The sequence below is a fragment of the Sus scrofa genome, chromosome 13 (genome assembly GCF_054392235.1).
Source record: "Sus scrofa isolate SSC_HxYL_T2T_F1_AM1 chromosome 13, Sscrofa_HxYL_maternal_Yorkshire_Landrace_v2.0, whole genome shotgun sequence".
Classification (NCBI taxonomy): Eukaryota; Metazoa; Chordata; class Mammalia; order Artiodactyla; family Suidae; genus Sus; species Sus scrofa.
The window spans coordinates 104,310,570-104,331,257 of NC_139395.1; the positions used below are offsets into that span (position 1 = coordinate 104,310,570).

At 41.1% G+C, this 20,688-nt stretch overlaps 1 long non-coding RNA gene across 1 annotated transcript; it reads right to left on the reverse strand.

Annotated features, from left to right (window-relative positions):
* Positions 1–3,927: 3,927 nt before the first annotated feature.
* On the reverse strand, positions 3,928–18,135 carry LOC146397528 (uncharacterized). The gene is made up of 4 exons (XR_014824162.1): positions 18,024–18,135; positions 17,581–17,709; positions 16,417–16,588; positions 3,928–5,771 (listed from the first exon to the last, which is right to left on the reverse strand). It is a non-coding gene; the product is annotated as an uncharacterized LOC146397528 (long non-coding RNA).
* Positions 18,136–20,688: the final 2,553 nt, after the last annotated feature.

Below are 20,688 nucleotides of genomic sequence, written 5' to 3' on the forward strand. Positions count from 1 at the left end.
AGCCCAAGACTTAAGACCTATTCTTTGCACTCTTCCACCATGTTCACTCTGGCCTAATACACTCCTATGCTTTAACTCCTTCTTCCTCACTGAAGATAGGCTTCAGGTTTGGATATTCAGATTCGGTAGTGGCTGTATACATTGCTATTAAAAAAAAAAAAAATTGGCTACACCCACGGCATATGGAAATTCTTGTGTCAGAGATTAAATCCGAGCCACAGCTTCAAACTACACTGATGCTGCAGCAATGCTGGATCCTTTAATCCACTGTGCCAGGGCTGGGATCTAACCCCCAACTCTGGAGTGACCTGAGCCGCTGCAGTCGGATTCTTAACCCACCATGCCATGGTGGGAACTCCTATACATTGCTATTTTGAAGACACTGGTTTTTGTGGGAGAAATATACAGGCCGGATAGATGATTGATGTCTTCTGTGGAGAAGGGATCAGGGAAGGACAATGTGCATGGCCAAGTTTGGTCAAGCCGCTCAAAATGTCCCTAATGATACTTTCTTGTCACAGATAGTTATGAAGGCTTGGGTAGGTGGAAGGGAGGGGGATGGTGCAGGACCAATGGCCATTTGGAAGACTGGTCAGTAAGGGTGACAGAAGTGAGTGAAGAGGATATGACTGGCTGGAAAACTTGATAAAATTGTGAAAAGGGAAGTTAAGCTACATCCTTGTCTTTGGTTAGCCCATTAATGACAGCATCTAATGAAGTGTCTCTGGGTGGTTAAGAAAAATTCCTTAATTTCATTCCTAAGAAAATGCTTAATCTGCCTCCTGAAGGAAAAAAAAAAAAAAAAAAAAAAGTAATCATTAAAAACAAAAACAAAAACCTTCCTGAATCATTTGTCTCCAGTAAATTCCCCATTTTCTTGCCAAGGAATTCTTACTAAATCAAGATTTTCTTGCTGGTCCTCCAGGAACTGGGAAGAGTCACTGAGCCGCTGTGCTCACTGGCTGCTTTTGGCCTTGGCTTCCTGTTCTCAACGGCAGAGCTGAGGAAATCCGCAGGATGCCTGCTGTCAAGGGACGTGGTGACTCAGGAGGAAACACTCCACCTAAAATAGTCTGGTGTGTAGGCTCTGAGTCACTCTGGAGTCAGAATTAATATACGATCCTGGAATTAGTCCCACAGGTGGTGAGAAGTGGAGAAGAAAGAAGTATCTGAGAGGAGTTTATCGAAGAGAAAAGTCTGCCACAAAGATGGTTGAACTGCAGAAAAGGCAGTTCATCCTGGAAGTTCAGAGTGGATGTGCCGTGATTTTCCCCACCAACCGTGTGCACGAAATGCTGATCCAGTCCAACCTAGGGATCCACTGGGAGTGGATATTTCCTTAAAAACACCCTAACAAAGCAGCAGTAAACTAGCTGTGTATGCAGAAATGGACGAATGGGATGCAGTAGCCTTGGTCTGTGTGTTTATAATTCTTTCTCTAGAAAGATCTGGCCCAAAACATCTATAGGGTTTCTATAGATTTATCTCCAATTGATGGTACACATGGAACATACTGCCTCCTGAGAGACGGGAAGGCATATACAATTCATACCCGAAGACTCCTGAGCAATATTCCATATTTGGGATGACCTCTCAAGACCCTTATCTTACCTGCCCTTTATATTCTTCTCCCTGACCCCCAACCCTCCAGAGTCCATTTATTTATTCCAGCTCTTCACAGTGAAGAGAAACTGTATGCTGTCATTTATTCTTAAATTATGTATTAAGCAATTACTACCTAGCAGGGAGACTAATGAGGTAAAGAATAGCCCTTCCTTGCCCTCAGGATGCTCTGCTCAGAGTCTGGGGAAATAGGAAAGTTCAATAAAAGGTTAGCTAAGCATCTTTAATAGATTTAAGCACAGGCCTCTGGAAAGTACCAAAAGGTACAGGAACCATGAAAGGAACTGGGGGTTCACGGGTGATTCCTTGGAAAGGCGGACACAGAACTGAGTCATTGAGCTTAACAGAAGCAGGTGGTTAGGAAAACTGAGACTCCATCAAAGATAATTGTTCATGGGTAGATGAATGCAATATATAAATCTTAATTGGATCTTGGTTTGAAAAAACAACGTAATGAAATACATTTTGGGGGCAACTGAAAAAATACCAGTACTTGTGATTGCTCTATTTGTATTTTCTATTTCTTCCTGGTTCAGTCTTGATAGGTTGTACTTTTGTAAGAATCTGTCCATTTCTTCTAGGTTGTCCATTTTATTGGCATATTGTTGCTTTTAGTAGTCTCTTATGAGCCTCTGTATTTCTCTGTTGACAGTTGTAATTTCTCCTTTTTCATTTCTCATTTTATTGATTTGAGCCCTCTTTCTTTTTTTCTTGATGAATCTAACCAAAGGTTTATCAATTTTGTTGATCTTTTCGAAGAACCAACATTTGGTTTCATGTAAATTGGTACAACCACTATGGAAAACAGTATGGCAGTTCCTCAGAAAACTAAATAATAAGAACTACTATATAATCCAGCAATCCTACCCCTGGACATATTTCCAGACAAAATTATAATTCAAAAAGATACATGCACCCCATGTTCATCGCAGCACTATTCACAATAGCCAAGACATGGAAACAACCTAAATGTCCATCAACAGATGAATGGATTGAGAAGATATGGTACATATATACTATAGAATACTACTCAACCATAAAAAAGAACAAAATAATGCCATTTGCAGGAACATGAATGCAAACTAAAGATTTTCATACTAAGTGAAGTAAGTCAGAAAGAGAAAGACAAATACCATATGATATCACTGATATGTGTAATCTAAAATATGGCGCAAAAGAACCTACCTACAAAACAGAAACATGGACATAAAGAACAGACTTGTAGTTGCCAGGAGTGGGGGGAAGCGGGATGAACTGGGAGATTGGGGTTGGTAGTTGCAAACTATTACACTTAGAATGGATAAGCAATGTACACCAATCTCTTGAGATAGAACATGATAGAAGATAGTATGAGTAAAAGAATGTGTATATATGTGTGTGAGTGTGTGTGTGTGTGTGTTTGTGTGAGTCACTATGCTGTACAGCAGAAATTGACACAACACTGTAAATCAACTATACTCTAATAAAAATTCTTTTTTAAAAAAGAAAAATAGCAACATAGATAGTGTTAGACATATTAGAAGGTTGTTTTAAGTTTATTTTTGGTGTAGCAGTGGTGTAATTATGAAGGAGGTTGTTCTAATTTTTAGGAGATAGATACATCTGAAGCATATTTGGCAAATGGTTTAGCAAAAATCTGAAATTTGAAATGGTTTATCCAAAGAAGGAGGAGGAGAATGGATGTATGGTAGATAAATGAAGCAACTGTAACAAAATGTTAAAACATTTTGAACTGAATTTGGATGAGCATTATGCTATTTCTTCAACTTTCTTAAATTCTTGAAAACTTTCATAAAAAGTAATCAAAGAAAAAAAATTTCTCTGGTAGACAGTTGCACAAAAGCCAACACTACCCAAAATTCAGAGGGTACTTGTACGTTGGGAATACAAAGTAGAAAATGAGTGCTCTGCCCAAATAATTGCCTTCGGCTGCACAGAAGCACTGAGTCAGGACAGAATGGGGCCCACTTTGCACCTTGGAGCTTTCGAGCTTGGCTATTTCCAGCTGCCTGAGTGGGACACAGTGGATGGGGTTGGGAGGGTGGGTGAAAAGTAGTTCAGAGTGCAAAGGGTCTGAGGTGTATAGCAGGCTGACAGAGTCTGGGTCCTATCCTAAGAAGGTCGGAGCCACTTAAGAGTGGAGGGCACATTAGAGGCTGATTCTGGTTTCAGTTTGAAGGATGGACCAGAGTTTCTAAGTTTGCAAGAGCTCATTGTAGAGATGACTGCAGTAATTCCATCAGAAATAGAGACGGCCAAAAGCCAGTGAGGATGCCGAGCAACAGAAATTCTCACTCGTTGGCAGAAAGGCAAAACGGTAGTCACTTTGAAAAAGAATGTGGCAGTGTCTTACAAAGTTAAGCACACACATACAATACAACACAACAATCTCACTCTGAGCTATTTATTTATTCCAAAAAGTGAAAAGCTAAGTCCACACAAAGACCTGCATAGGAATGTTTAGAGCAGCTTTCTTCATAATCACCAAAACCTGGAAGCGTTGACTGATAAATGGATAAATAAATTTTATGTTCATTGGAGTTCCCATCGTGGCTCAGTGGAAACAAATCTAATTAGCATCCTTGAGGATGCAGGTTCGATCCCTGGCCTGGATCAGTGGGGTAAGGATCCAGCATTACCGTGAGCTGTGGTGTGGGTCGCGACGTGGCTCTGATCTAGCGTTGCTATGGCTGTACTGTAGGCTAGTGACTACAGCCCCAATTCAACCCCTGGTCAGGGAACCTCTGTATGCCACAGGTACGGCCCTAAAAAGGCAAAAAAAAAATTTTTTTTTCTTTTTTGGTTGCATGTGGAAATTCCCGGGCCGGGGATCAAACCTGCACTACAGCAGTAATCTGAGCCACTGAAGTGACAATACCAGATCCTTAACCCAATGTACCACAAGAGATCTTAGTTATAATTTTAAAGATGCTAAATATTAATTTAGCACCAATAATCATCAGAGAAATGCAAATCAAATACACAGTGAGATATCACCTCACATCTGTCGTAACAGCTTTCATCAAAAAGACCACAAATAACAAATGTTGGTGAGGATCTGGAGAAAAGGGAAACCTAGTTCGCCGTTGGTGGAAATGTAAATTGGTGCAGCTACCACAGAAAACAGTATAAAAGTTCCTCAAAAAATTGAAAATAGAACTACCATTTGAATTAGCAATTCCATTCCTGGGTATATATCCAAAGTAAGTGAACGCACGAATTCAAAAAGATGTATGCACCCCAACGTTCATAGCGGTATTGTATATAACAGCCAAGGTATGGAAGCAACTTAAGCGTCTGTCAACAGATGAATAAAGATCTGCGTGCTTGTGTGAGAGAGAGAGGGAGAGAGAGGTACACAATGGAATATTCGTCACAAAAAAAAATGAAATTTTGCCATTTTCAGTAACATGGAAGAATCTGGAAGGTATTATGCCAAGTGAAGTAAGCCAGAGAAATATACAAATATTGTATATTTCACTTACATGTGGAACCTAAAAAACCAAACAAATGGATGTAACAAATAAGAAACAGACTCATGGGTATAGAGAACAAACTCGTGGTTACTAATACAGTGAGGGGCAGGGGACCAGGCAAGATAGTGGAAGGGGATTAAGAGGTACAAACTACTACATAAAAAATAAATAATGTACATCCCAGGGAATATAACCAATATCTTATGATAACTTTAAGTGGAGTGTAATTATACAAATATGGAATCACTTTGTTGTACACCTGAAATTAATATAACATTGCAAATCAATTATATTTCAGTAAAGAAGAATAATAAAACTGAATATGCTAGGGCTCAGAAACAGTACCCAAGAAAGGAAAGAACTTGGAAGAGTGAGCTCAAGGTTTGGACACAGACTTCCTTGGAGGGTCAGCCCTTCTGATTGTGCAATATTTTGCCGAGTTGTCCCAAGTCAGAGCTGATTTACAATTAGTAAACTAGGAGTCACTGGCCAGCGCAGACAAGTCGGAAATTCTTCTCCTGGGGAACCTGTAGGCTGAGGCTGGTTGGAAAGAAACCACTGCTGAGGGGTGCTGATGAAATTCAACGGGAAACTCCCTGGTGAAGAATACTGTTGCACTTGATGGGAAGCTGGCTGGGCCACAACTGGACTCAGCGGAAAGCTGCCAGGAAGCTGCAATACAGAATGTTACAGAAGTGCCACAGAGCTGACCCTGGGGAAGCCAGCTGGGGCACATACGGAACTTGCTGGGGTGAGCTCTGTCCCTGGGTCTCTCACAAACCCGCCCACACCACAGGAGCAAGAACAGAAAGCCAAGCAGAACCAGGAAGAAAAGCCCATTTTCCCTCCAGAGTTCTTCCAGCGCCCCCTACTGGCAAAGTTTAACACCGTGTCAGCGGGCAAAGGAAAAATGTTTCATTACCACAAGCGGAGAAATGAAGGGGGGGTTAGAGGCTGAAAGGCAAAAAATTCAAAAATGCCACGGCTGGTAGCAGTTGTATCTGGGAAGAAAAACTGGTTGATCAGGCTCAGATGTGAAAGAGAAATTTACTTTTCACTGCACATCTTTCTACCGATTGATTTAGGGGAGGGGCACTGAAAAATTTCTTTAATACATTATACTAAATTTCATACTGCAAAATAATAGTACTGGCGATGATGTTACTATGGCAGTCATTATTCCAAATGCTTTAACTATGCTAAACCACCTAATCTTTCTCCAGTTACTCCTTTTTTTTTTTTTTTTTTTCTGGCGGGGGTGGGGGGCGCGCCTGGTGGCACATGGAGCATGATCAGATCCAAGCCACGGCCAAGAACTAAGCCACAGCTGCAGCAATGCCAGATCCTTAACCCACCCACAACTCCCAAGACGCTGTTGATCCCGATGTGCTACAGTGGGAGCTTCCCCTCGGTTACTCTTCTTTTTTTTTTGTCTTTTGTCTTTTGAGAGCCACACTTGCAGCATATGGAGGTTCCCAGGCTAAGGGTCTAATCAAAGCTGTTGCTGCTGGCCTATGCCACAGCCACAGCAACGCCAGATCCGAGGTGCATCTGTGACCTACACCACAGCTCACAGCAACACCGGATCCTTAACCCACTGAGCGAGGCCAGGGATTGAACCTGCAACCTTATGGTTCCTAGTCAGATTCAGTTCCACAGTGCCATGACAGGAACTCTCCAGATATTCTTAATAGATCCAGTTTATATACTGGAAGAAATTAAGGCTCAAAGAGATTAAGTAATTTGTCCAAGATTAGCTGGCAAGTGATTGAACTGTAATTGATAATTTGGCTGCAGAATCTGTGCTCTTAACCACTAATTCCCCTGTATATCAATGTCTACTTAGGCATAAAACATAATGAATGAAGTGCTAGTCCTTAATTCTGCTCTTCAGATATTTTCCCTTCTCTGACTTCCTTTAGGTGGGGGTTGGGTCCTGTAGTTAAAGAGTTGTCTGTGTCATTTCCAGTCAAGAATTTCAAGCTCCTCCGTAACTCTCATTCTTCTTTTGCACAGACTCTCTGTTACCTGTAATGGTTAGATAGCATGAGTAAGAAGTAAACCTTTGAGGAATTCCACTGCAGCGCAGAGGGTTAAGAATCTGACTGCAGCAGCTCAGGTCACTGCAGAGGCATAGATTCAATCCATGGCCTGGTGTACTGGGTTAAAGGATCTGGTGTTGCCACAGCTGTGGCTTAGGTCAAAACTGCTGTGGCTCGGATTGGACTAAGAACTTCCATATGCTAGGGGTGTGGCCATCAAAAAAAAAAAAAAAGGAAATAAACCTTCGATTTTTCTAAGCCCTTGAAATTTTGCTGATGCTTCTTACGGAAGTAAAATTTTGCTTATTTTTACTGATATAAATGATGTATTTCTTTTCTTTTCTTTTTACAGCTGAACCCACGGCATGTGGAAGTTCCTGGGCCAGGGGCTGAACCAGAGCTGCAGGTGCAGGCGTACACCACAGCCACAGCAACACGGGATCCGAGCCACATCTGGAATCTACACTGCAGCTTGCAGGAATGCCGGATCCTTAATCCACTGAGTGAGGCCAGGGATTGAACCACATCTTCATGGACACAATGTTGGGTTCTTAACCCACTGAGCCACAATGGGAATTCCATGATGTGTTTCTGACTAGAGTTAAATAGCGAAACATAGGTTTTATAAAATGCCAAATAAGATATATTAATTACTCTAAATTTTTTATCTTGAAAAATTTTGAACTTAGGTTGAAAAAATTAGAATTAATACAATAATCTTTGGTTATCCCTCAACAAGATTCATCAATTGTTTGTATTTTGGTCCCTTTGCTTTATGTTTCTTTCATGATTTCCCCCCTCAATCATTTAAAAGGAAATTGCAGACATCATGAAACGTCACTGGAAAAATTTCTATAGGAATCTTCTAAGAGCAAGAACATTCCATGCTGGAGGCCAGCTCTGGCGGTCAGGGAGTATACATCCCAATCGGAGAGGGACATGGCGTCGGCGAATGTACACACGGAGACAGCCTCTTTGTCCCTTCTTTCAGGGCGCTGGACTGCTCCAACTTTATTGGCAACAGTGGTTGATTATATAGACAGTTTTTCATTACAGATTACATTATAGTGTTAAAAGTACATTGGTTAACTATTACATGGTATAGCAGCTATGCATCCTCTTTTAAGATCTCTATCTTAACTAAACTTAGTGAGTACTTTGAAGAGGTCATAAAACACAAAAATTTGGCATTCACAAACTTTGTTTGTAGACTGGTGCTTATCTTCAAAGCGTTATGGCAGGGAGACAGTGTAAGTAAATACAAACCAACTTAATTAAACTAGCTATCACGGAGTTCCCGTCGTGGCGCAGTGGTTAACGAATCCGACTAGGAACCATGAGGTTGCGGGTTCGGTCCCTGCGCTTGCTCAGTGGGTTAACGATCTGGCGTTGCCGTGAGCTGTGGTGTAGGTTGCAGACGCGGCTCAGATCCTGCGTTGCTGTTGCTGTGGCTCTGGCGTAGGCCGGTGGCTACAGCTCCGATTCAACCCCTAGCCTGGGAACCTCCATATGCCGCGGAAGCGGCCCAAAGAAATAGCAAAAAGACAAAAAAAAAAAAAAAAAAAAAAATATATATATAAACTAGCTATCACTAAAAATATTTTAAAATCAAAGACAAAACCCACAGCTAGATGGCTAACTCCTATGGACCTCATTAAAATCCTAACTTTAAAGTTTACTATATAACTAGTTAATAGATAAACACTATGTTTTAACTAAGTTGGATTTAAATAGGGGAAAGTCTTTCAGGATGAAATTCTTATTATATTATTGTTGTAACTTTGTTAAACCACAAATCACCACAGGAAAATAAGAATGGAAAATAAGAATAATAAGTAAATAATCAGGAAAGACTGAGGAAAACTGAATAACAAATAAAACAGCAGGAAAGACTAGGTCACCCGAGAAACAATCCATGTTCTCCAGCACAAACATGGAAATCGCTTTCCCAAGAAAGCCCCAATTCTTCCCCATCAACATCAAAATGAGAGCTGTGTAACCTGAGGCCTGCCCTCAGCTTGTACTGTACAGGCAGGCTTTTACCCTGACCAGAAGCCCACTTTTGGCTTGTACCGTTCAGGTGAGCTCCCTTCCTTGGTTAGGAACCTGCCTTCAGGTTTTTGTTTTTGTTTTTGTTTTTTTTGCCATCAGGCAAGGTCCTTGTTTTGAGTCCCTGCATCTTCTCGGCTCCCCACAATTCCACATGACCACACTGAAAGTTTTAGTTCCTAATAGCATTAGTATATTTTCTTTTTTACTTTATTCTACTCTATACATAAAATACCTTTAGAATTACAGCTCTAATATTACTACCAATCATAAATCTATGAGGTAGAGTTCAGATCTTTTTTTTTTTTTTTTTGCAGTCCTTCTTTTCTTTAGAGTGTAAGAACATCAGGGATGTAAAATCTGTGTACTATGTTTAGTACAGAATAGAGTAATTCAAGCAACTTTGAACACAGTCCTCTGTACATCCTTAGTGAGATTTATTCTAGCATCAATAAGTGCTGCAAAAAAAAATCTTGATAATAATTTGGTACAGAGGTTCATTTTCTTCTTTTTATAGCCAATTTTAGGGTTTGCCTTTTTATTACATTTTCATTGCTTTTTTTACATTTAAAAAATCTTTTTATTACTTTTATTTTATTTTATTTTATTTTATTTTATTTTATTTTATTTTATTTTATTTTATTTTATTTTATTTTATTTTCTGTCTTTTTAAGGCCGGACCTGTGGCATATATAAGTTCCCAGGCTAAGGGTCAAATCAGAACTGCCAGCCTACACCATAGCCACAGCAACAAAGGCTCTCAGCCGAGCCATGTCTGCGACCTACACCACAGCTCATGGCAACACCGGATCCTTAACCCACTGAGTGAGGCCAGGGATGAAACCTGCATCTTCATGGATACTAGTCAGTTTTGTTACTGCTGAGCCATAACAGGAACTCCGAAAATCTTTTTATTACATTTTTTTAATGGATCATTTTTACTTGGTCCCACAGTCAGAACAATGTAAACGATGTGCTCAAGCCACTCTCATCCTTTCCTCCACTCTGTTCCCACCAGCTCCATAAGTAGATATTTTCACTAGTTTCTGTCTTATCTTCCTGCCTTCCTTTCTCTCTCTCTTTTTGACAAAATAAGCAGATATATATATATACATATTCTTGTGTTCCCACATCTTTAACATGGTAATATACCATATGCACCTCATTTTTTTCACTTAATAATGTACCTTGGCAATCATTCCATATCAGTTTATAGAGATCATTCAAATATTTTTGTTAGCACTGCATAAGACTCCATCACATAGCTGCATCACAGTTTGATTTACTAGTGGCTGCTTGGATTGTTTCCAATATCTTACTATTACAGATAATACTGTAATGAAGAACATTGTATGTGCACTCTTTCATATTTGTTGAGGTTTACTTTCAAGGTGGTTTCCTAGAAGTGGTTTTCCTGGGTAAATACATAATTACTGTTGTTAAATATTGCCCAGTTTCTTTCACCAGGGGTTGTATCATTTTGCATTATCACTGGCATTGTCTGACTGTGCTTGTTTCCCCACATCTTGCCAGTAGAGCATGCTGTCAAACCTTTGGATTATTGTTAATCAGGTAGATGAGAAATACTATCCCTGTATAGTTTTTATATGTTTAAAAGTCATCTATGGTACACCTGCAACTAACACATTATTGTAAATTGACTATATTCAATTTTTTTTAAAAAGTCATTTAAGAATTTCTTTCTGTGAATTTCCTGTTGATGTTTTTTGTTAATCTTTCTATCATGTCTTGGATTTTATTCCTTTTGATTTTTAGGTGCTCTTTATATATTAAAGATATATAAAGTCCTTTGTCTGCAATATAAGTTGCAAATATTTCCCCCTAATTTGTCATTTGCTTTTTAACTTGGTTTATGATGGAAAAAAAATAACACCACAAAATAATCTTTATTTTTATGTAGTCAAACTTATCAAGATTTTCTATTGTTGCTTTGGGATCTTGTTTTATGGTTTTGAGACATTCTTTCCAAATCCAGTTATGTTTTTTTTTTTTTAGTACTTATACCTTGCTCTTTTTACATTTATCCTACTGATCCATTTGGAATTTACTCTGGTCTATGCTATGTGATGGGGTCTAATTTTATCATTTTTGAAATGGCTATCTAGTTGTCCCTATGTCATTTTTTAAAAGTTAATATTTCCTCTAGTGATTATCTTTATCATTTACTAAATTTCCATATATACTTAGGTTTATTTTGCAATGTCTAATCTGTTCCATTGGTCTGTGTGGCTATCTATTCATGTTATATATTTTTTATTGAAGTATAGCTGAATTGTAATATTAATATATAGAAAACAAACTTGCGGTTACCAAAGGGGAAAGGGAAGGAGGGAGGAACAGATTAAGGGTATGGGATTAACACAAGCTATTTATACTATACACTTGAAAGTGTACACTATACACTTTCAAGAACTCATATGCAAGGGTTACTTCTCATTTCTCTTGAAGAATAATTTTTTTAAATAAAAATGCAGTATCCATGGGACTTGGTGATTAATTTAGTGTGGAAACTGAAATAGAGGGAAGTGTCCAGGTTAACTCCCAGATTTCTTTCCTATTTCTCTTGGGTGGAGAGTAAAGCTGTTTGCCAATAAGTGCCAGGGAGGGGATTAAGGAGAAAATATCCTTAAAGGATGGAAAACATGGATCACAGCAAAGGTGTGCACAGAGAAGAGGAGGCCAGGAAAAGGACTTAGAATGTACTGTTGAAGAGATGTGTATTAGTTTCCTAAGGTGGCTATAACAAACTACCACAAACTGGGTGGTTTAAAACCAGATATTTACTGTCTCACAGTTGGGAAGACTAAAGGCCCCAAATCAAAGTGCCAGCAGGTTTGGTTCCTTGGAGCTTCTGAGGGAGAATCTGTCCCCCGGGTCTGGTGGCTGCTGGCAGTTGCTGGCACTCCTTGGCTTGAGGACCGGACCTTCCCTCCAATCTCTGCCTCTGTCCTCACAGAGCATTGTTCTCTGTGTCTTCGCATGGACTTCTTCTGAGTACACCGATCCAGGGACTCAGGGCTTATCCTGACCCATCTAACTAACCATCTCGACTGCTTACATCTGCAAAAACCCTATTTCCAAATCAGGTCACATTCTGAGTTTCTAGGTAAATATGAATTTGGGGTGGGTGTTGGAGGGACAGTATTCAACCCAGTATAAGATGGGAGAAAACCAAGAAGCAACTTGGACATCAAGGGGAAAAATTTCAAGGTTCAGTGGGTCCAGTGTCTCAGAGAAGATAAGTGAAACATCCCCAGAGAACTCTCCATGCCTGGCCATCCTCTTGCCCTCTGCCATCTAACCACACAAGAGCCTTTCAGTTGCCCCAAACTGTAGAGTATGTCCTGCCCCCAGGTCCTATCCTTGCTGTTCTACTGCCTCACCTGTCTTGGCTTATAGGCACATCTCATCCTTCAGGTCTTGTCTTGGAGCATACGGGGCAGGCTTCACATTCATCCGAGACAAAATATAATATATCCAGTGGCCCTGACTGTGCTTGGCATGTAGTCAATTCTTATGAAATGTTTCTTTGAATGAATGAACGTATTACATAAATGACATTGTACAAAGCATATTACTCAATAAGTTGCTGGTTTGTTGTCCTCATTTGCTATTTTTTTCTTCTTAATAAATCAAACAGCTTAATTTCAGGTACAGATTTACATAATGAAGCTATGCTCTACCCTCCCTCTCAAATTGGATATTTTATTGTTAATTCCTCACCACTGAGCTGTTCATTAAAGTTAATATAACTCATGTATTCTGTCTATATTAATGTATCTTAAATTACAGATGATACAATAGTGGATTAAAAAGTATATTTTATTTAAGACTTATAAGATGCTTAACAGTATTCTGGCTGTTTGAAGCATTTTACTAATATCAACCTACTTAATCCTCATAACAACTTAATGTTAATTTTTATATACTTTTATTATCTCTATTTGATGGAAGAGGAAACAGGCTCAGAGAGGTTAAATTACTTGCTTAGAGTCATACAGCTGGTAAAAATTGAAACTGGGATTCAATATGACTCTAGTTAAGAGTCTGCGTGCTAGGTTGCCTCTCAATACACTTTTAACCTTTCCTTATATGTCCCATTGCCTGTTTCATGTAACTTTTTTTTTTTTTCTGTGAGATGAAGAGATCAGCCTGCAGGTTTCTCCATGGTCCCTACCCACAAGTTCTACCTCTGCTTCCAACACACAAGGACACAAAACTCCGTAAGAACACCCAATAACGCATGCAAGCTAGACAGTCCCAATCAGACTTAGAAAAGATTTAAAGTAACTGCTTGAGCAGGCTCACCGTAAACAAACAAAAAAAGTTTGAGTTGCTCACTCTAAGCTCCACATCAGCAAACCCAAACTTTTAGCTAAGTTTCTATGCTTGGCTCTCCCAGAAAAGGTCTACGTCAACCAATCAGTGCTTGCCTGTTCCTGCTCCGCTCAAGATAGCTGACCAGGCTCAGAGGCTTCCCCTTTCTCCCTGTAAGGGAGCAGCCTTACAATAACCAATCTGCTTTAGCCCCTGGAACTTCTTTGTTCCTGCTCAAGTTGGTCTATAAAGTTGTTACATTTTGTTCTTTAACAAAAGAAATGTTTTCTAAAGTCATCCTAATCTGGAAGGAAGTAATTCTGCTAAAAAACAAACAAAAACAAAACAAAACAAAAAACTTGGAGTTCCCGTCGTGGCGCAGTGGTTAACGAATCCGACTAGGAACCATGAGGTTTCGGGTTCGGTCCCTGCCCTTGCTCAGTGGGTTAACGATCCGGCGTTGCCGTGAGCTGTGGTGTAGGTTGCAGACGCGGCTCGGATCCTGCGTTGCTGTGGCTCTGGCGTAGGCCGGTGGCTACAGCTCCGATTCAACCCCTAGCCTGGGAACCTCCATATGCCGCGGGAGCGGCCCAAGAAATAGCAACAACAACAACAAAAGACCAAAAGACAAAAAAAAAAAAAACAAAAAACAAAAAACAAAAAACTTGTAAAAACAAAAAGCCAAATCAAAACAAAACAAACAAACCAAAAAAACCCCTCAATTTACATAACTAGTTAGAACCCTTAATTTGAATGCTGGTTACTTTTTATGCTCAATAACATTTCACAGGCCCTTGTGCTTTACATTTGCTTAACAAAATCTGACTACAGTAATAATTTTTTGGCAGAAAAAGGAGTAATTTTACCATGCAGGCCCACCTCCTAGGTGGTGTTTTGCAAAAGGTTTATCATGATAAGTTACTGACTAGGATAGAAAATGGAATGCACTGCAGTATTGCTTTTGTGAAACCTTGCATGTAGAATTACTATATAAAATGGTCTCAGTCACCACAGCTTGGCTACGTGGTGGTGGAAAACTTAACTCTAGACAGCAGAAAGTGTAATTTACAGGGTTTTTTTTGGTTTACTCACCTTTTCTTTCTTTCTTTCTTTCTTTCTTTCTTTCTTTCTTTCTTTCTTTCTTTCTTTCTTTCTTTCTTTTTCTTTTTTGGCCTCCCCACGGCACATGGAGTTCTCCCAGGCCAAGAATCAGACCCAAGCCATAGTTATGACCTAAGCTCCAGATGTGCCAATGCCGGATCCTTAGCCCACTCTTCCAGGCTTGGGATTGAACCTGTGTCCCAGGGCTCCCAAGATACCACCAATCCTGTTGTGCCACAGCTGGAACTCCAGTTTATTTGTTTGTTTTTTTAACAGTCAAAAAAAAAAAAAAAGCAACATCTAATCTCTACTGGGTATTTGATTTTCTTCATATAGTATTTTATGGTTTACAAAGTGTTTTACAGACATAATTTCAGTGACCTAGAAACAGCTCTGTGGGGTTTGTAGGAAGAACATTTTCATCTCTATAAACACACACACAGATAACCAAGCCTAGATGGGACAGTCATGCTGACTCGGCCATACTCCCTTGGCTGGGCTATGTTGGAACTGCCCCTGGAATCCATCTTTCTAATTCCAGGTGTTCCAGGGATCCCAGAGCTGCTGGGCGAGGAACATGCCCTGGTACTGTATGGACTCACTAAAGCCTCATGGGGTTAGGATTCTAGTGCCACAGTAAGTTTTTGGTGCCAATTCGTGGAGGTGACTCCCTCTCCTACTCTTTGTATCCAAGACAACTTCTAGCTCAGAATGTGGATATATAAGGAGAAAATCATCAACAACTGCCCTGGTTGCCTGTGACCCAAGATCTGCTCACTCTTCATATTTAGTTAGACCAGTGGGTCCCAACACTGGGTTCACACTAATTCATGACTGAAAATCCTGAAGCCCCAAGGAACACTCCAGATCAGCTGCATCAGACTCTCTGGGGTTGGAGTCTGAACATCATTAGTTTTAAAACTTCCCAAGTGATTCTAATATGCAGCCAAAGTTGAGATCCAGAGAGTTAGAGAAATATGGTGAATCTAAGCTGGTCCAGACCCAAAACTCTTTATTAAATGGATCAACTCTTGATTTGAACAAACAAAATTGCATTGATGATCTGATCGGTCTACAAAATATTGACTCATTATCATTTTTACAACAAAGTCCCATTTATGGAGCAATTCTGCTCAGCATTGCAATTATCTAATTACTACCTCCCTGGAGGAGGGGCACATTCTCTCCAATTCACAGGTAAGGAAGCTGAGGCCCAAGTGCCAGGATCACACAGCTGAGGGAACTGAGACTCAAATCCAGCGCTTGACACACTTAACTTTAGAATAGCTCTGCCTCCCACGTGAATGATTGACTTCCTGGGCTAGTTGTATGTTTGGTTGTTGGCTTCTGTCTGTGTCTCTCAAAATCAGTGATGGCAACCAAGACTGGCTCATCCCTTCCTCCTTTCTGCTCTTATTGAGTCCTGTGATTTTCTCCAGCCACACAGGCTCCCCACTGAAGGAGAGGCTGTATTTTGTTCTATACCAATCTATCTTCCATGCCCAGAGCAATGCCTGACACATGGTGGGACTCACACACTCCCTTATTGTTTGAATGTATAACACTCTAAGCCATGTGGACTATACCCATTTGACTAGTTTACACACTCATATTCCTAATAAATCTATAAATGCTCTGAGAAATCAATACTGGTGTTCAGCTAGCAAAAAAATGAAACATTTCTTCAGCTAGAAATCTATAGTGAGTAGCCTGAAACATTTCCCCAGGAGACTATTAAAATATTCAACAGTTCTATATGAAATTGTAGACACTTGCACTAAAGTTACCTTAGGGGAAAATGTAATGATCCCAGAGGAGTCCTATTTGAAAGTCAAGAGTCACTCTTCCTTCTTCCCCCTTTGCAGAAAACTAGTGGGCACACCATGCGGTAAAAGAGGAAATGAAACAAAGCTTGTGTTCGGTGGCCTGGAGCATGATGCTCAGGGGCTCCAGCAAAACCTGCAAAAGTCAGAATGATGTGGTTATAGATTTTCAGAAATGTAAGCAAAGGCTATTTATAGCATCTTTTTTTTTTTTTTTTTTTTTTTTGGATACCCTGCAGCATATGGAGTTCCCAGGCCAGGAATCACATCCGAGCCGCAATCTCCACCTAAGCAGCAAGTGCGGCAATGTCGGATCCTTAACCCACTGTGCCCAACCGGAAATCGAACCTTAGTTCCAGCTCTCCCAAGCCCCCTCTGATACTGTTGCAGAAACTCCAGTTTATAACATCTTTTAAAGAATGTATATAACCAGTATGAATTTCTCCAACAACTCAAAATACCAATACTGAAGAAATCACTGTAGCCCCACCTGGCCTGCAAACAAGAAGGTCAGTGTTTCCCTTTTGAAGTGCACCCTCTTAAATCGTTCAAGTTTGGGAATAGACTGGCCAGGCATCCTGACCTCAGGAAAGAGGCCATTGCATTGGTCCAGGGCTGTCTTTACTTTTCTCAACCACACGGTGGCAGTGTTGAAGACTAGTTGGTTCACCTTAAAGTGCTTACTCCAGGAACTCCCTTGCTGGCGCAGCGCGGGGGATCCAGCGTTGTCTCTGCAGTGGCGCGGGTGCGATCCTTGGCTTGGGATATCCACATACCGTGGGCGCCGCCAAGATTAAAAAAATGCTTCTTCTCTGTGAGGAGCCCTCAAGATGCCAGTCCCTAAAGGAGCCACAGTGGCTCTTCACTGAACCCTCTCTCAGGACTCAGTTCTGGTAGGGACTCCAATGTGGCTGCCCTTTTTCAGTCTCTGTACACCAGACTGGCTCCTGAAGCTCTGAATCGGAATGGATTCCCCTGTTCTCAGAACTGTGTCCCCTCCTTTCTCTCTTGTGATGGCCAAAGGGCAAGGTGGCAACATTTTCCGTCATCTATGCCCCTGCACCCTAATTTCTCCAACATAAAGGGCCTCTTTATATCAACTCTTCCTGGGCGGTCTGGGCTACTCACCCTTTACTTATGTGTCCCATGTGGCTTAAATTATGTGTATCCTCTTTAAGGAAAACCCTCCCCCGGGAGTTCTCAAAGCTGTTTTCCATCCTGTCCATAAGGAAAAGTAGCTTGTATGTTTGTTTCTCACTACAAAATAAAGAAATATAAAAGAAGATTATCTCCTTTTTGGGGGGCTAAGATAAAATAATACAAAATATATCTCCACCCACCCCACCCCCACCCCCGCTATGACAGCTATTTTTCAATGAAGTTAAAGATTTGTAATATAACAACTTTGTGATATAGTAAATATATTCAACCCCTTAGAGGGATTTTATCCTTCCATTTCTCCCCACTCCCAGCCCTGTCCCTGTTTTTACCATACTCTGCTTAAAGATGGTCTGGTCTAATGCCATGTTTATTTGAAAATGGGGGTGAACTTGATCAAGTCAGGGGCACACCTGGGTCTGAGGGTCCTGACTGCTAATCCAGGGCTCTTTCTGCAACTTGACCCTGCATCTTCATTTCTGGAGAATACTCTCAGGCTGGGAAGGCCACGGGTTTTCCTAGAGGCTGGATGAAAGATGGAAATGAGTCAAGAGAGGTGATCAAGGCAGACCGCTCAGCATCTGCTCTAGTTTTCTGCATCTATCCGTGGAATACATGTGTCTTTTTCCCGGAACCGCTGTGTTCAAACTGCAGCTGGTCTTTAGAGCAGCCTCACCTGCTGTTTACTTTCTATGTCCCTCTCTATCCCAAGCACAAAGTACCCCGCTATGGGGTTTCCATCAAAACTTGTAGCAAGCACGTATTACAGTCCTGGCCACCTGGAAAGCCTTGTCACTTTCCTGGGAGAACTACCCTCTAGCATCCATGTGATCCTGTAGGTTTGGTCCATCCCAACCACCTGTATCCAACCACTTGTGTAAGCCCATGTCCCATATCCAGTATCGAGGCCACAAAGAACAAAGAGCCTTATCTGAGGTCTTAAGAGTTACAATTCGGAAGACACCAATTGGAGTAAAACTGAAAGAGTGTTCTGGGAAAGAGAAAAAGTCAAGGGTTTATAAAGACAAAAGCCACAAGGTTAAAGTTGCTTCATGAGGACTGTGATGCATTCTGACGCAAGTCAGGAAATATTTGCCCTTAAAGAATCCTAACTAATTTTAGGGTAGGGGTTTGATAAATAGGCTATCATGAGTTATTTTAGAGTGAGAATCTGATAAGTATCTGGAGTAGGACAATGCGTGGTCAAAAGGTCAAAAGGTCAAATTCCATCCAGGCTGAGAGGTGCAGAAGTCACACTTCCTCAGTGGCCTCCTGGCTCCATATTAGAGAGCTCTCTTAGCAATATCGACTCCATTTCTATTTTCCTTCTGCACCAGACAGTCAAAATGCAATATGGCCCTTCCCTGGAATCTTATTTATGGACGCTGGGAGAGATGACTCTTTCCTCTGGGGTCACTAAGCTGAGATGATAAATCATTTAATTGAGGAATTATTTGACACTATGCATTCTGCTCACACCCTGCCACATGGAAGATGGTCACCTGCAATAAAGAAATGAGAAATGAGATCACCGTGCCAGGTGATGCAGAGATAGAGGATGAGAGAAAGAAAACAAAATGTGTAGACAGCATTGGGTGGGGCTCAGTGTCCTTTGAACTCACTGGCATATCCCAGTTGAGTCTCCGCTCCATTTAATATATTTCCCGCTCTCAGATTTTTCTTCTGTGTGGTATAACAAGAAATACATTTGGTCTTTGTCTCTGCTTTCTGGCACAGAGCTCCTAAAACCCTTGGAATTTCCTGAGTGATAAGAGTGTCTTTTGTTATTTATAATGAACCCCTTTAGTCACATCTGGGTTTGTGCTGAGGCAGTGACTTAGGGTGAGGCTCCTAGAGAGCCTCAGGATGGGGCTGCTCACCAGAACTACCAAGCCATTAGAAGGTTAGAAGATTTAGCCCCACCTACTGACCTCTAGAAAGTGGAAGGACATCTGAAGTTCAAGCTTTGTAAAGACGCTTGAACAGCAAGATTGAATGACTCCAGGTTGGTGAAGACATCAAGGTGCCAGGAGGGTGGTCCAGCCAGAGGGGGCATAGGGGCTCTGTGCCCATCTCCTAACCTGGACCTGGGAATCCTCTCCTTCTGGCTGTTCCTTTATTGTATCTTAATAGTAAACTGGCAAACATTAATTAAAATGTTCCCCTGAGTTCTGTGAGCCATTCTAGCAAATCGTCAAGCCTAAGAACAGAGTGGTGAGAACCTCCAATTTATAGCCATTTGGTCAGAAGTACGAGGGGCTCAGGACTTGCGGCTGGTATTTGAAGTAGGGGCACTCTTTGGGGGACTGAACCCTTAAATCTGTGGGGTCTGACTCTAACTCCAGGTAGCTAGTATCAGAATTGAATTGAATTGTCAGACAATTCAAACTACCACCTCTGGGCTGGTGTCCTGAGAATTGGAACACTGATTGCTGGTGCTGGAAAACACCTCAAACTTTGTCAAATAGACATAGACTCGTTTGTTTGAAGCTCTGCTTTTATGAAGGGAGCTGCATAGCTACCCTGTGCTGGGAACAGGGGTATGAGTGTGTCAAATCCCCAGCTGTCATATTTGCACTGTCTGTCTTCCTGAAGCCCAGGGACATATCATGGGTGCTCCCACATGCCTTCAAATGGGTAACACCCCCATATCAGAAGCCTTCCATGTGTCCTTTCCTGCACAATCTACATTTCCTTCCCTCGTCCCTAAATATAACCATTATCCTAAATATATATATATATATATTTTTTTTTTTTTCGTCTTTCTGTCATTTTAGGGCCATACCCGCGGCATATTGAGGTTCCCAGGCTAGGGGTTGAAAAGGAGCTGTAGCTGCTGGCCTAGGCCACAGCCACAACAATGGCAGATCTGGGCTGCATCTGCGACCTACACCACAGCTCACGGCAACAACGGATCCTTAACCCACTGAGCGAGGCCAGGTATGGAACCTGTGTCCTCGTGGATGCTAGTCAGGTTCGTTGACCACTGAGCCATGATGGGAACTTCCCATTATCCTAAATTTATCGTAATTATTCTCTTTTCTTAATAGTTTTGTCACCTACGTGCATCCCCAAACA